The sequence below is a fragment of the Rhineura floridana genome, chromosome 9, assembly GCF_030035675.1.
Source record: "Rhineura floridana isolate rRhiFlo1 chromosome 9, rRhiFlo1.hap2, whole genome shotgun sequence".
Lineage (NCBI taxonomy): Eukaryota > Metazoa > Chordata > Lepidosauria > Squamata > Rhineuridae > Rhineura > Rhineura floridana.
The window spans coordinates 111,162,260-111,179,584 of NC_084488.1; positions in this window are offsets into that span (position 1 = coordinate 111,162,260).

Below are 17,325 nucleotides of genomic sequence, written 5' to 3' on the forward strand. Positions count from 1 at the left end.
CCATATCAGACTTCAGTCAATGCCTGCGTTTATTGGGTTTTGTTGATCATACCCAGCAAGTCCCATCTAAACTAAAATGGGCACTCTGATCTTCACACAGAGCTCCTGGTAAGCAAGGGCTTCACCACCATCCATTCCTGTGAAGGATTCATGCTCACAAAGGGAATGCATGCACAGAGCATTTCCCTATGAAGGTGGGACCTTTCCCACATATTCAAAGGATTATTGGGTAGTAGCGACCGGCTATAATTCAGGGAAGATATTCTCTGTGTTCGGGGGGGGGGCTTCCTTGTTTCCATCATCATCATCACTGTTTATTTGTATGCTGCCTTTCCATAACAATTCATGCACAAGGCGGCTCACAACATGAACAGAAAAAACACAATTCACTGTAAGAAATAAATTCAAATGGTCAATAAGTTAACAAAAACATCTTTAAAAACATACAATAAATTGATACATCCTTATAATTCCTAATAAAATCCAACAATACAATACAGAAGCATAATCCCAATAACAGCAAAACAAAAAACTGACCAGCAGCAATTAATTTTTTACCCAAACAGAAGCCCCTAAAGAACACCCCACAGTCAAGGTGGTCTCTGGCATCTTCAGGTAGTGATACCTTTTGTAGCTGCAGTCAGCCAAGGCCCCGCCCTTCCAGGCCAGGTGGAAAGAGGCCAGCAAGCAGGGAGAGGGTCTTACAGCCAAGATGGTATCTCCTCATTTTTCCTTTCAACTCCTTCCCACCTCATCACATTTCACTTTGGTCTGAACATCAGGAGCCTTCCCTAACCACCCCGTAGCCCCAATCTGGGAGCCCAAGGGAGACCCAATCCGCCCTGTCCTGAAGAGAGGACCACCCTGGATCCATCACTGAAGCTATTCGGGAGCGCAGCTAAGGGTTTGTTATTGAAATTAAAAATATGGTCGGGAGTGGAGGGAAGGGGACGCTACACCCCAACCGAGAGCAGACAAGTGAAAGCAGCACGGCACAGGATGGAACTGTTTTGCTTACCAGCTGGTAAACAGGGCGATTCCATCCTGCACATTACTGGTTGCTGATCCAGGGAAGCCACCCACGAATGAACAGTGGCCAGCACTGCACAGGATGAATCCCCCCACTTATCAGCTGATAAGCAAGAGGTGCTTTTCTTCCTGCAGGGGTGCTGCTGCTTTGCATGCAAAGGGGATTTGGTTCCTGGCTCTTGGGGAGGCCTGGTGGAAAGAAGGAGAGGTTGGGCAGGAAAAGCACCTACCTTCTCCAGCAAAAAGGTGCCTCCTTTCCTCACTGTCTCCCTTCCTAGACACACCTGCCTGTCCGTTCTGCCTGATGCCCTGCCTGCTGGCAGACCTAAATCTCTCTGGGCTGCCATACCCGACCCATAGCTGTGGACATAATATATCTTGACTTCAGCAAAGCTTTTGACAAAGTGCCCAATTGTATTCTGATTAGCAAGCTAGCTAAATGTGGGCTGGATGGAACAACTATCAGGTGGACCCACAGTTGGCTCCAGAATCGTACTCAAAGAGTGCTTATCAATGGTTCCTTCTCAAACTGGGCGGAAGTAACGAGTGGGGTACCACAGGGCTCTGTCCTGGGCCCAGTGCTCTTCAACATTTTCATTAACGACTTGGATAAGGAGGTACAGAGCATGCTTATCAAATTTGCAGATGATACAAAATTGAGGGGCACCGCTAATACTGTGGAAGACAGAAACAAAATTCAAAGGGACCTTGATAAGCTCGAGCATTGGGCTGAAAACAACAGAATGAAATTCAACAGGGATAAATGCAAAGTTCTACACTTAGGAAAAAGAAACCAAATGTACAGTTATAAGATGGGGGATACTTGGCTCAGCAATACAACATGTGAGAAGGACCTTGGAATTGTCGTTGATCACAAGCTGAATATGAGCCAACTGTGGGATGTGGCTGCAAAACAGGCAAATGCTATATTAGGCTGCATTAACAGAAGTATAGTTTCCAAATTGCGTGAAGTATTAGTTCCCCTCTTTCAGCACTGGTTAGGCGTTATCTTGAGTACTGCATCCAGTTCTGGTCTCCGCACTTCAAGAAGGATGCAGACAAACTGGAACAGGTTTAGAGGAGGGCAACAAGGATGATCAGGGGACTGAAAACAAAGCCCTATGAGGAGAGACTGAAAGAACTGGGCATGTTTAGCCTGGAGAAGAGAAGGCTGATGGGAGATATGATAGAACTCTTCAAGGACTTGAAAGGTTGCCACACAGAGGCGGGCCAGGATCTCTTCTCGATCATCCCAGAGTGCAGGACATGGAATAATGGGCTCAAGTTGCAGGAAGCCAGATTTCGACTGAACATCAGGAAAAACTTCCTAACTGTTAGAGATATACAACAATGGAACCAATTACTAGAGAGGTAGTGGGCTCTCCAACACTGGAGGCATTCAAGAGGCAGCTGGACAGCCATCTGTCGGGAATGCTTTGATTTGGATTCCTGCGCTGAGCAGGGGGTTGGACTTGATGGCCTTATAGGCCCCTTCTATGATTCCATGTTTCTAAATCCGGGGCTATCTCAACCCAACTAGGCCAAGATCCAAACGCCTCCAAAGAGAACTCCACGCACAATTCATTAAGGGTTTGTTAGTTTTTTGTGGGGGTGGCTGATATAAAGCATGGGGCACTAACAGGGTGCCTGCGGGTACACATATGCCTGCAGAGGTCTTCCCTAGTGCCCACAGGGTCCCAATCCCCTGCTGAAACTAGGCTTGAAAGATGCCTTCGTTAGCCAATCCCCTCCTCCTTTCTATCCTTTTTTCCTCGCGTGTCATGTCTCTCTAGTTTGGGAGCCTGAGGGCGGGGACCATCTTAGACAAGGTGGAAAGCACCTTGGACAGCTCTTTGGAAGTTCAGACTGAAACCTGGAGCAGATTCTCTGCCCCACTCACATCAGAACCATCAGTCTCCGCTGGTCTTAGAGCTGTTTTGTAAGCCGTTCTGAGAGTCGTTTTGGGTAGACATGCTGCAAATATCTAATAAGCAAATAAACCCTAATCATGATGTGGGGGGGTGATTTCAGGGGGGGTGACAACTAGGGAGAGGAATTGTGGCATGCACATGTTGTCCACAACAGTTTCTCTGGTTTGCAAATGTGTCCACAACCCCCACCACCAAGTCGATGACCTCTGTTATATAAAGATATGAATAAACATGGCAACTGTGACTTAGCAACATTGCTTAGCATTCTGGAAGTCATGTCATTTTTCTGTTCTTTTCTTCTGATAAGACCACTCATAGACTCTCATCTTTCAAAAAAGATGACAGCCTGTCTTTTCATTTTTTAATCCTGGCATATCCTCTAGCCGTTGAAGAGAGCGTTACAAGTCATCACTGAACAAGGGGGGGGGGGGGAAATAAGATATATATTCAGAAGGAAACTGCATCATCCTTCCAACTGGTTAAAGTGTGGAGATGCTTATATTATTAATGTCTATTTAAATTTACCATAGTTCCTAATTTGCAGCCATCGCCAGACGGAAATCATGCCGTATGATTTATACTCAGGCAAAAAATCTTTACTAACTCAGGCCTCATAAATTTGATCATTTCATAATTTAGTACTAGATTTCTTCTTTTAATGAAAGAGTGGTTAATGTGATGGTTATTAATGCTATTTTTAGTGCATTTAAAATCACAGCATTATGATAAAACAGTCTATTTAAAGTTTTTTAAATATATATATATATTTCAGCTCAAAATGAAACTTTAACGGCTTTCATTTTTGTTGGCCTGGTATTGAATATCATGGCATTGTAACATCTATTGCAAAATTATTACTTGTAAGATGTATTGGATGAAGGGCTAGGGGGGACAGAGATTCCATAATAATATGGAATATTATTAATATAAAACCATGAAAGTCTTGCTTTCAGAAAAAAATGGAAATGGACTGCCTTCAAGTCGATCTCGACTTATTGTGACCCTATGAATAGGGATTTCGTGGTAAGCTGTATTCACAGGGGGTTTACCATTGCCTCCCTCTGAGGCTAGGCCTCCCCAGCTGGCTAGGGCCTGCTCAGCTGGGCAAGCTGCACAACCCAGCCCCTTCCTTGTCCACAACTGCCAGCTGGGGGGCAACTGGGCTCCTTGGGACTATGCACCTTGCCCATGGCTGCACAGGTGGCAGGGCACCCTGACCCACTCACTGTGGGGGTGATCTTTAGCTGGCCCTTGACACCCAGGAGACACGAGCGGGGATTTGAACTCACAGACTCTAGACTCCCAGCCAGGCTCTCCTCCCCACTGTGCTATACCAGCTGCTGCTTTCAGAAGCCTGGTCCAAAATTCACAAGATTTTTAGATCTTCCCCAAAGCCATGGTCAAGTGCTTCAGATAAATTATTTCAGTATTCCATACAACAGTCCTGAAAAGTGGGTCATTTTCGTTGTCTTTGTATTCATTTTCCCAGTATATAACTACAAGCTATGAATTCAAAACTGAAAAAAGTACTGAGATCTTTAGATGGGCGAAAATGTAACTAATATTGAACTAATGTTGATGGCCTAATCTGTCATTTTTCGTTTCTTTCCATTTCTAATTTTTCCAATCGTAAGTTCAATTCACCCCATTTCTGCATCTGATTTTTTTAAATAAGAAAACCTCCCAAAAATCCAGGAGTCGGTTCTACTATAGCCCATGTGGCATGTGGAGGAAGGGCAGCAGCTCAGTAGTGGAACAACTGCTTTGCATGCAGAAGGTCCCAGGTTCAATCTCCAGCATCTCCCGGCAGGGCTGGGAGTGTCCACTGCCTGAAATCCTGCTGCCAGTCAGTGTAGACAATGCTGAGCTAGATGGACCAATGGTCTGACTCAGTATAAGGCAGCTTCCTGTGTTCTGAGCACATACGTTCTGAAAAAAATGAGGGGACTGATTCCCCCAGAAGAATGAGGATTCTGGACCAGGGGTGTAGTCGTGCAGGGTCTCAGGGTGTCTTAGACCCTTTACGTTTTTGGGAGCAGGATCCCAGCAGGGGCCCTCTGTCTCCAGCATCCTACAAGCCAATCAGCATGAAAGAGGAGTGTATTAGCCACTGAGAAGAGTCTTTTAACATGTTTCCTTGTCCTTTCCTGCTGGTTGGAGCCAATCAGAGTGAAAGGTAGTGAGTCAGCCACTGAAAACTCTTCTCCTCTTTCATGCTTATTGGTTCCTAGGCATTAACAAGAATCTCATTCTCAACCTCACAGCAAAACAAAGAGGGAAGGGGACACGGCTGTGATTAACATAAAGGGACCCTTCACTTCTGAATTTGCCACTACACTACTGTTCTGGACACAGATAACCCAATGTGTCCTAAGCAGGATGAAATCAGAGTTGTTTGTGCCCATGTGCCATGTGCATGTGGCATGCAGACATTGCATAGTGATAGAGCATCTGTCTTGCATGCAGAAGGCCCCAGGTTCAATCCCCAGCATTTCTAGTTAGAGTTGGGAGAGAACCCTGCCCAAAATCCTGGGGAGCCTCTGTCAGTCTGTGTAGACAATACTGAACTAGCTGAACCGATGGTCTGAATCAGCGTCCTAAGTCAGCTTCCTGTGTTCCTATATGTTGGGAGCCCCAGGCATTTGCACTGGAAGGAATGTTCCTACTCATGCCAATGCCACTTTCCTTCCAATACAAATAGTAGGTGTGCGTGGGCAGAGCTGATGCAGATCAGGATTGCAGTGGAAGGAAGCAAAGGGTGAAAACCCCACTTGGGGTTTAGCTGGCTAACTAGGAAAGGTCCTCAAATGCAAAGATGTATCACTGAACCCCAAAGTCAGGATCATTCAGACAATGGTATTCCCAATCTCTATGTATGGATGTGAAAGTTGGACAGTGAAAAAAGCGGATCAGAGAAATATCAACTCATTTGAAATGTGTTGAAAGAGAGCTTTGCGCATACCATGGACTGCGAAAAAGACCAATAATTGGGGTTAGAACAAATTAAACCAGAACTATCACCAGAAGCTAAAATTATGAGACTGAGGTTATCATACTTTGGACACATAATGAGAAGACATGATTCACTAGAAAAGACAATAATGCTGGGAAAAACAGAAGGGAGTAGAAAAAGAGGAAGGCCGAACAAGAGATGGATTGATTCCATAAAGGGCGCCACAGACCTGGACTTACAGGATCTGAACTGGGCGGTTCACAACAGGTGCTCTTGGAGGTCACTGATTCATAAGGTCGCCATAAGTCGTAATCGACTTGAAGGCACGTAACAACAACAAAGATATTTTGTTAAAGCTTGCTTTGTTTTGCAAACTGAGCTGATGCAGTCAGAAATGAGCACCCCTGAATTCAACAGAGCTTATTGCCAAGTGATTATGCCTAGGATTTCAGTCGTGCTGATCCAGGTTGTGGGCCCAGATCTTCCCAGGGAAATTGGAGCATGCTAACCACTACGCCACCTTTCCCAGCTCACTGTTCTATGACTGTCTGAATATTGTACACTGAGTTTTATGCTAGGTACTGCTACATAGGGACATAATTTCTGGACTGTTCTTGGGGATGTGGCTATGGGACCTGTCATGATGAGCCTTTGCACCAGCAGAGACTGGTGGCCCCGATGTCAGTGGGACAGTGAATCCACTCTGTGTTTTAGTCCAAAGTTTCAAGAAGCTTTGTTGTACAAGTTGTTGTGCAAGAGTTATTTGCTTGTTTATTTCTTTGTTTAAAATATTTCTATCCTGCCTTTCAATAGGGCACTCAGGGCGTCTCACAGTAAAGTCATATGAAGTAAAAAAAAAAAAAAAACACCCAAGAAAATTAAAAGAGATAAAAATACATAAAATACAGTTAAGAAATCTAGGGGAGTGATATTAAAAGGGACTAAAGAGGTAAAACTAAAAAAGGGGGAAATAAAATCAGTTTCCGGCTATACCTTCAATCCCTCCCCAAGGCTCTCCAGAACAAGATGGTTTTCAGAAGTGTCCGGAACACCATCAGGAGGGAGCAGAGTGGGCTTCTTGGGGTAGGTTATTTCAGAGCTTGGGGGCCATGGCTGAAAAGGCTCTCTCCCACTTTATTGTCACCAAGAAAATAATATCAGTTGTGCTAGGCGCTACCAAGTTCATGGTGTTAGTTCTGGTGTATAAAGCCGTGTACTGCTTGAGACCAGGATTTCTAAAAATATATATATCAACTTACCCCTCCCATTACACATCACACAGGTACCGTCTCTGTTGTCTTTTCGGTACCTGTTGAAGACCTTCCCTTTTCAACAAGCCTTTTAAGTGGAGATCCTTATCCCAGTCTATATCTGTATTGGATTTGAAATTGCAAAGACGCTGCCACAACTGGAGATCTCCCTGTGATTTATTTATTTAGTCTATTTCCATACCACTTAATATGCAGTATATAAAAATATCCCTAAGCAGTGTACAGAAAAGCAAAGCTGCAACAAATGTAAAAATAGACAATGAAACCATAATACAAATAATACGCAATAATACAAATTAACAAACACCAAAAAAAATAATTCCTTGGCACTTCCCCACTCAACATCTCTCAACCTCCTGGCTCTTGCCCAGGATACCCCTCATCCAGCCTGGATCTGACCCAGGGCACAAGAGACACAAAACCTCCGACGTCTCATGAGTAAGAAGGTCCCCAGAGGTTCCCAAGAAGGCATTTTAAGGCACGTTTTCAAACGGGGGACAATGGAGAGCTGCTATGACGGGAAGAAAGCCTTTCAACAAGCACAATGTTTTGTTTTAATATATTTTAAGTCGGTTTTTATGATGTTTTAGTGCTTTTGTTTGCCGCCCTGGGCTCCTGCTGGGAGGAAGAGCAGGCTATAACCTCCCAGGCATTTTAGCATGTGTTTTTAAATTGCTTTTTAAAAATGTGTGTTTAAATTTGTATATTTTTTTTTAATGTTTTTCATTATTGTAAACCGCCCAGAGAGCTTCGGCTATGGGGCAGTATACAAATGCAATAAATAAATAAATTAAATAATAAATAATAAATGACAACAAAGCAATCTCCATTCAGAGGAAACAGAAACATACAGCTGACAAGCCTTTTTTGCAGAAGGATTACTCCCTCCCACCCCCACCCCGCTCCATGAACATGCGTGCACCCTCCTCTATCAAAAGTGCAGGAATCCTCGTATTCGAGCTGTTTGTGAGGCCCATGCCTCCCTTGCATCAGCTGCCCTTGGCTGCAACACAACCATAAAACATTTTACTGCAAAGCCATGAACAATCCATATGTCCATTTGATGTGTCAGGCCACCAAGAAGCCAGCACTTGTGGGGTAGCATAAGGATATCTGAAGGTGACACATGCTGTCATTTGACAAACAGAGAGGCAGAGGGGGAGGGTGGTTCTGGCAGCCAAAGCCTTGGCCTTGACAACTTGTGATGGTGACCAGGTGGGGTGTGTTATCTTAATAGTCTGGAGCTCTTGTGAATTATTTGCTGATAGATGTAAACAGCTGTTATTCTTGGTAATGGAAAGCAATTAGAAACATCTGTACTCTTGGCTATGAGTAATGCCTCCTATCCTCATGGCTCCCAAGTGCCAATTGGAAATAACTACATCATCCGAATGGGGCTGGCAAGTCTACCCTGCATTCTGGACCGATGATTAGTACTGAGCTGTGAAGAGCAAGAGGTGAAGAGCAGAAGAAAGAGGATGTACCTGCAATGGAGGAAGGCAGAAAGCAGAGACAGATGGAATCCGACCCCAAGAAATTTCATTAGTCTTATCTGAACCAGCAACAGAACAGTTCTGGTGGGGCTCATGAGCACATCCCCAAAGATTATCGCTGGTGTTGGCATAGCAGGCAGCTCTGGCTAAAGGACTCCTGCTTGTTGTGTTATGAAAAAGGTAAAGGTGTCCCCGCACTTATAGTGCGAGTCGTTTCCGACTCTTAGGGTGACGTCTTGCAATGTTTACTAGGCAGACCGTATATATGGGGTGGGATTGCCAGTTCCTTCCCCGGCCTTTCTTTACCCCCCAGCATATGCCAGGTACTCATTTTACCGACCACAGATGGATGGAAGGCTGAGCGGACCTTGACCCCTTTTACCAGAGATTCGACTTCCATTGGAATCAAACTCCGGCTGTGAGCAGAGCTTTAGCTGCGTTACCTCCACTTACCACTCTGCACCACGGAGGATCTGTTGTGTTATGACCTGCCACTAAAAATTGACTGTGAAGATTGGGAGTGGCCATAGCTCAATCATAGGGCATGTGCTTTGCATGCAGGAGATCCCAGGTTCAATCCCTGGCATCCCATGTTGTTATTTATTTATTCATATATCCCGCCCTTTCTCCCAGTAGGAGCCCAGGGCAGCAAACAAAAGCACTAAAACACTTTTAACACATCATAAAAACAGACTTTAAAATATATTAAAACAAAACAACGATTAAAAACATATTAAAGCAAAACATCTTTTAAAACATTTTTTTAAAAGCTTTCAAAACATCTTTTAAAAAAAAGGGTTTAAAAACATATTAAAATGCAGTTCCAACACAGATGCAGACTGGGATAAGGTCTCTACTTAAAAGGCTTGTTGAAAGAGGAAGGTCTTTAGTAGGCGCCAAAAAGATAACAGAGAAGGCGCCTGTCTAATATTTAAGGGGAGGGAATTCCAAAGGGTCAGTGCCACTACACTAAAGGTCTGTTTCCTATATTGTGCAGAACAGACCTCCTGATAAGATAGTATCTGCAGGAGGCTCTCACCTGCAGAGCACAGTATTCAACTGGGCATATAAGGGATAAGATGATCTTTCAGGTATCCTGGTCCCAAGCTGTATAGGGCTTTGTACACCAAAACTAGAACCTTGAACTTAGCCTGGTAGCTAATAGGTAGCCAGTGCAATTCTTTCAGTAGCGGGGTGACATGTTGGCAATACCCTGCCCCAATGAGCAGTCTCACTGCCGCATTTTGCACCAACTGCAGCTTCTGGACCAACCTCAAGGGCAGCCCCACATAGAACGCATGTTACCAGTGCATGGACAACAGCCCCACATAGAGCCTGGAGGTTACCAGTGCATGGACAACAGTAGTCAGGCTGTCTCAGTCCAGAAATGGCCGCAGCTGTCTTACCAGCTGAAGCTGGTGAAAGGCACTCCTAGCCACAGAGGTCACCTGGGCTCCTCGTGACAAAGATGGATCCAGGAGCACCCCCAGACTGCAGACCTGCTCTTTCAGAGGGAGTATGACCCCATCCAAAGCAGGCAACTGACCAATTATTCCACTAGCATGGGAGGGGAAAGCAGAAGGGACTCACACTGAATGGATGAAGGGTATCCAGGCAACCATGAGAGAGGCCAAGCCACAGGAGGAGAAGGTTACCAATGGCTACTAGCCAAGATGGCTATGTTATCCTTCCACTGTTTGAGACAGTATGCCCCTGAACACCAGTTGCTGGAAACTGCAAGAGGGGAGAGGACTGTTGTGCTCAGGACCTGCTTACTGGTTGGCCACTGTGAAAACAGGATGCTGGACTAGGTGGGCCACTGGCCTGATCCAGCAGACTCTTCTTGTGTTCTTTTCTTTTTTAAGAATAAGCAGGTGATGTGGAAGACCTCTTCCTGAGACCATGAAAAGATGAGTCAGAGAAGGCAATTCCCAGATTAGATGGACAAATAATCTGAGCTGCAATAGCTTAAATATATGGTGTGTGATCTTGCAGTCCTATTTCATGGAAAGGGAGTTTGGAAGAGCTGCCCATGTTGGTTGGAGCTGAAAACATTATTCTCTTGAGGATTGCAATGATCACATGATAATGATCATTTCAGATCTCCAGTACATGTTGGCTCTCCTGAGAGCAGTAAGTTATCAACAGTGCAGACAAGCTCCCAAGCAGAGCAGTTTCCCTATAAATGCCCGACTGGGCTTTGACTTTTGTTAGAACAACATCTGTGCTCCACTGGAGCTCTCCAAGGTCATGTAGATCTTCCTGTCTTGACTCTATCGGCCTAATTCCCTGCAGTCTGTTACTGTGTTATATGATGCCAACTGAATCATACTGTGTGATTGCTGCCCCTCCTGTTCCATTGCCCCAAAGTCTTACTCAGCACTTGTGTGAGTCTCAGCTGAACTGGTAAAGTATGTTCAACAGAATATCTCAGAGTAGCTTTTGCACATTACAGCACAAATTAGCAAGTGGATGTGCAGGGAATTAGGCAGCATGATTTGTGCTTCCATAGAAACATCTGAAAATGAACTTACATGATGAAACCAGGTGTGCACTGTCTCTGAAACTTATCACACCCCTCCCCTGTGCAAGTTCCCCTTCAGACATTACAAAATCGGTAATGTGAGTCACCGTGCCTCTTGCTTATCTGTGCTTGGTATAACATCTGAAGCCACTCTTAATCCTGCCCATTGTGTACACATAATATATTAGTGATAGGAGGGGGCATGTGGAAAAACCGTAAGGACATCTTCAGTGTGGAACTTTAAGGTAACAGAAACAGGAGCATAGCACACATGTGCAAGTTTTAGGAAGGCACAGGTTGCACCATAAAATGTTTATGTTCTGCAGTAAGAGTGTCAAACTCCTGATAGGAATAACACTTATTCTGGGGCTGGGGGGAGGGGAGACTGAATAGGCTGGCAATGTGCACCTCTCATGGGAGCTGTTGATTCCATAGCTGTTTAATCCTCAGCTTGGCGGCTGTTTTGGCAGTCACAGCAATCCATGATTGCCAATTGTGCAGTGCTGGTTTCTGAGATGGGAACACCTGTTTATTTGCATTTGGTTGAGCACATCCAACATATTTCATGGAGGCTGCAGTGGGGGTGCTTCTGATGGCTTGCTTCTTTTATTTTTATATTTGCTTGGTCGCCATGCTAGTTGACTGCCCTTCCTGGGAAAGGAAAGGAATTCATTTTCCCTGTGTGCGTCTTCCTTACTTTCAACATCTTCTCCTGCAGCATTTTTCCCTTACCCATTTTGGGGCACCACATGTGAGTTCTGGAGAACAGACATGTTCTCTAGGTTCACAGTGTATGGCTCTATTGTGGAAGACATATTGCAAATAAGAACATAAGAAGAGCCTGCTGGATGAGGCCAGTGGCCCATCTAGTCCAGCATCCTGTTCTCACAGTGACCAACCAGATGCCCATGGGTAGCCCCCAAGCAGGGCCTGAGAGCAAGAGTACTCTCGCAGATTCTGGCAACTGGTTTTCAGAAGCATCCTGCCTCTGACTATGATGGCAGAGCACAGCCAACATGGGCCGGACCCATTGATAGCCTTAACCTCCATGAATTTGTTTAATAGTCTTTTAAAGTCATCTAAGTTGATGGCCATCATGTCATTTGTGGGAGTGAATTCCATGGTTTAACTATGAGCTGTGTGAAGAAGTACTTCCTTTTGTCTGTCCTGAATCGTCCAACATTCAGGTTCATTCGACGTCCACAAGTTCTAGTGTTATGAGAGAGGGAGGAAAGCTTGTCTCTTTCCACTTTCTCCATACCATGCATCATTTTATACACTTCTATCACATCACCTCTTACTCACTGTTTCTCTCAACTAAAAAGCTCCAAAAGCTGTACCCTTTCCTCACAGGGGAGTTGCACCACCCCCCTGATAGTTTTGGTTGCCCATTTCTGAATCTTTTTCAGCTCTGCAATATCCTTTTTGAGGTGAGACAATCAGAACTGTATTGTTGCTGTTGTTGTTTATTTATATACCACTTTTTGGCCAAAAGGCCCCCAAAGTGGTGAACAAAATATTATGAAACATATTACCAAAACAAATTACTAAGAAATAACCAGTAACTACTGCTATAATTTACAAATTGGGCTACATGAGGACCCCAAGATACAGCTGTTCTTGCTAGCTGAGAATCCTAAGCTGTCTTTACAGGATTAATCAGGGAAGTACAGGCCCAGAAGCTCACAACAGTTGTATGTTCATTTCCCCTGCCCTCAAACAAGATGAAATTTCACTGTAGAGTGAAGCAACAATCTCTGATGGTTATCTGTGGCTGAAGATCACACAAGTCAGAGCAGAAGATACAGGGGTAGCCTTCCTCATCCTGGTGGCTTCCAGACATCTGGCTGGGGCTGATAGAAGTTGTAGTCCAAAACATCTGGAGGGCACTAGGTTGAAGAAGGCTGCCCTAGAGGAACCCAAAATTAGTTAAACTGGTTTTGCTTCTTTTTCCAGGTGGATTGCTTATACACCACAAAAGCAACAAGAGCCCTGAGCAGCATGCGCTGGTACAAGATTTGAACATTAAAGTTGGTTGTCACTAGAACTGCACTCTTGGAGCTTCATACACACTAAACACCTCAGCCCTCTGCTTGTACACAGTATTCCAAATGCAACTATACCATAGATGTATATAACAGCATTGTGATAGTGGCAGTTTTCTTTTCAATACCTTTCCTAATGATCCCTAGCACAGAATTTGCCATTTGCACAACTGGCACACACTGAGTCAACATCTTCATCGAGCTATCCACTATGACCCCAAGTCTCATTCCTGGTCAGTCACTGCCAGCTCAGACCCCATGAGCATATATGTGAAATGAAGATTATTATTTTTTTGCTCCAGTATACATAACTTTACAGTTGTTTACACTGACTTGCATTTGCCATTTTACTGCCCGTTCATTCAGTTTGGGGGGGTTGTTTTATATATAAGAATGTAGAGAAAGATAGAGATAGATATATGAAATAAAAGAAGCAATAAAATACAATTAAAAACCAATATAAATATTTAAGGTGGTGGAGATGCCATCTCCCATATTCAGCCACAAATCCACAGACGTGCTACAGATCACTGGGGGTCCGCAGACCACAGCTGAGGAATTTCTGTTCCATCAGGCTTGGTTTATGGCCTTCCCAAGAACTGCTGAAAGCATCATATGCCAGATTAGCAGCACAAGCCTATGCATGTTTGCCCAGAAGTTATCCCCATTGTATTAAGTGGGATCTACACCTGGGTACGTATGCACAGGATTACAGCTAAAATGGACCTTTTGTCTCACCCACTGAGACAATCCTATGTTGCATGAAGAGACCAGGAAAAAAGAAGCAAAATACAAAATGTGGGGTTTAAACTCAGGGCATTTTTTTAAATATAACATATGAGAACCTTTTTCAGCCAAAAGGCCACATTCCCTTCGGGGCAACCTTCTGGGGGCCACATGCCCACGGGCCACATGCCCGTGGTGGCTGGGGCTGAAAGCAAACATGGGTGGAGCAATTAGTGTTAATTTTACCTTTATACCAGAATACCAGATCATCATGTTATCGTATTTGACTGAAAGCCAACACAAACCAAATAAGAAAATAATATTACAATAACGAAATACAAAGTTCAAAAATCCCCTGCACAGTCCACTGCAATAGCACTCAAAGTAATTGCACAAAACATGTTTTGCTGCCTTAGCAAACAAAGCTGTTTTGTATGTGACATATGGACAGAGCTTGGAAAAGTTACTTTTTTTGAACTACAACTCCCATCAGCCCCAGCCAGCGCCATGCTGGCTGGGGCTGATAGGAGTGGTAGTTCAAAAAAGTAACTTTTCCAAGCTCTGCATATGGATCACAGTCTGACAGTGACCAACATACTTTCACGGAGGTAGTCTCACCCCGTAGGGATGTCTAAATCTGACCCAGGAATCTCTCCCTGCCAATTTGATATAAATGACAATGTAATAGGTAGAGTGAAATATCCTCTTCCTCTCCCTCACAGCAAATACAGAGCCGTAGGTTTCTTGGAACACACCTATATCTTCCATACAAAAATGCTGAGGGCATGGTCTGAAAGCGTACTTCTGTGAATGCGGTTCTCAGAGACGGAAAAGTAAGCATTTGTCAGAGCCTGGAAGATTACTTTTAAAAAGTAATAAATTACAGTTACGTGGCCCAAAAAAGTAGTCATTACCGTTACAATTACAATTGTTCTGAAAGTAACTGATTACTTTACTTTTTCTCAAAAGTAATCACTACAATTACATTTCAGTTACTATTTTAAAAAAACGCCTACAAGCGGCTGGTCTTGGTTGCTGCACATCTAAGTAGCCTAAAACAACATTACAAATAAACACACACAGAGGTAGTAGAATAATTCTTTTTTATCCATAAGATAGCAATGGTGGTCTCTCCGCTGATAAGGGAGGTGGGGAGGAAGGCAGAGGCCACTACTCAGATCTCTGCACGTCAAACCAAGTGCAACCCCCCCCCATTCAGCCAGCAAGTATAATCTCTCTCACTTAACCACCCCCCGGACCCTGCCCTGCCACCAAGTAAGGGACACTCACCCAAGCAAACATTTTCCCTTGAGATGCAAAAAAATTAAAATACTGCAAATGCAGCACAGTAGCCAAAGAGGGTGGTAGAGGCCGCTTTGTGTGCCAAGTGCAAACACAGTATTCACACACACACACACGTTGTCATCTTTCACCTCCACAGTTCTTTATCTCCATTCTGCTGCTGCCTCCTTCTCCTCCTTTATGTTCTTGCCCTCTGGCTCCTTTTCCCCTCCACTCCATTCTTCATCACCACCATCCATTTTTTTAAACAATTGTTTTCTCCACTCCACCCCATCTCACTCTCAACCTCACTCGTTGCCTCCTACACACCCACAGAGCATGAGGGAAGAGTGACGCTGCACAGAAGCCCAGTTTGAGGCACATGATTTTCATCCACAAATCAGAGGAGCAGAAGACTTCCCCTGCTCCCCCCCCCCCAAGTAATGCTGGAAACATTACAATTATTCCACAAAAGTAATAAAATTACTCCTAGTTCTATTACAATAAAAATGTAAAGTAATTACTCACTAATTCCTCAAAAAAGTATTGAATTAAAAATAATTTGTTACTTGTAATGAATTACTTCCAAGCTCTGGCATTTATAAATATTGAGCTCTTTCATGATTTGTTTTCACCAAGCAATATCAATGAGAGAGAAAAATGAAGATTTACCTTTATACCATAAGCTAGTTTTACACACATTCACCCATTCCTCCCTAGCCTCCACCCAAGCAAGCAAGAAGCATTATCAAAGCCCAAGAACACTTGGGATGCAAAAGAAGGCAAGTAAAGGGTGTACTTTATATAAGCCGCTCACTCCTTCCTCAGACTGGCATGCTGATGTTGCGGTGTGAGCCCAAAGTGGCTTCTTGCCTTCTTCTCGCCCTCATGCAAATGCATCCCCATGTGAGTCTCACTCAGGTGGTAGAACAGTATTCTTAAAATAACCACTGAAGAATAATTATATGATTGCTAACTAGTTGCCTGGCTCCTCCCATGATATCATGGGTTGAAAGGATGATGAGGCCACCTCATTTTGCTAAGAACATGTTATTTATTTTTATTCTGTATTCCATTTATATCCCACCTTTCCTCCAAGGAACTCGTGGCATACATGGGTCCCTTCCTCCACATTTTATCCTCCTGACAACCCTGTGAGGTAGGTTAGACTGGCTCAAGGCTACCCTGTGAGCTTCATGGCCGAGTGGGGATTTGAACCCTACTCTCCCACTTCCTGGTCTGACACTCTAACCGCTACCCCACGCTGGCTCCCCATAATAACAGACAAAGCTTAATTCTTGTTCAAAGGGTTACCTTTGAATCTTGAGCATGAGTCAACGAGCCTTTTACAATACACCTCCTATTAAGTCAAAAACATAGAGGGATACAGCCACTTCATAATTTATATTTATTTATTTTATTTATTTATTAATTGCACTTTTATACCGCCCCATAGCCGAAGCTCTCTGGGCGGTTTACAACATAAAAGCAACATACCATCATATTTGGTACAATTGATAGTAAAAGAAAACAAATATATTACATTTTAAATAAGCATAACTGAACAACAATCGCAAGCAAATTTTGACATCTTCAAAAACAAAACATAACAACTATAAAAATATCTAGACAAAAATAAAAGAAAACTATACATCACATTATAAAACATAAACTGAACAATAAATCTTATACAATTCATCAAAAGCAGGAAAAAAATGTAAAATATGTCTAATAACAGTTATAAAATATGTCTCAAACAAAGTTTTCTACTGTCCCATTGTGCTTCTTCCCACCTAACTACCATCTTCTATAACCAGTAGGACTATAAACATTTTTTCCATTGTCCTCTTTCTCCAAGACACCCCAAAATGACTCCAAGTGTGACTCTAAGTGCTATGTAAAGCTGCCCTGTGCTCCAGGAAAAAGAGGAAGGGTGAGGGTAAAAAAACCCAAATAAATAAATAAAGGCAGAGAGAGAGGATAATCAGTCATCCAATGAGCTTTATGGCTGAGTGGGAGATCTGAAAGTAGGTCTACCCAATCCTAGTCTGACACTCTAACTACTATACCAC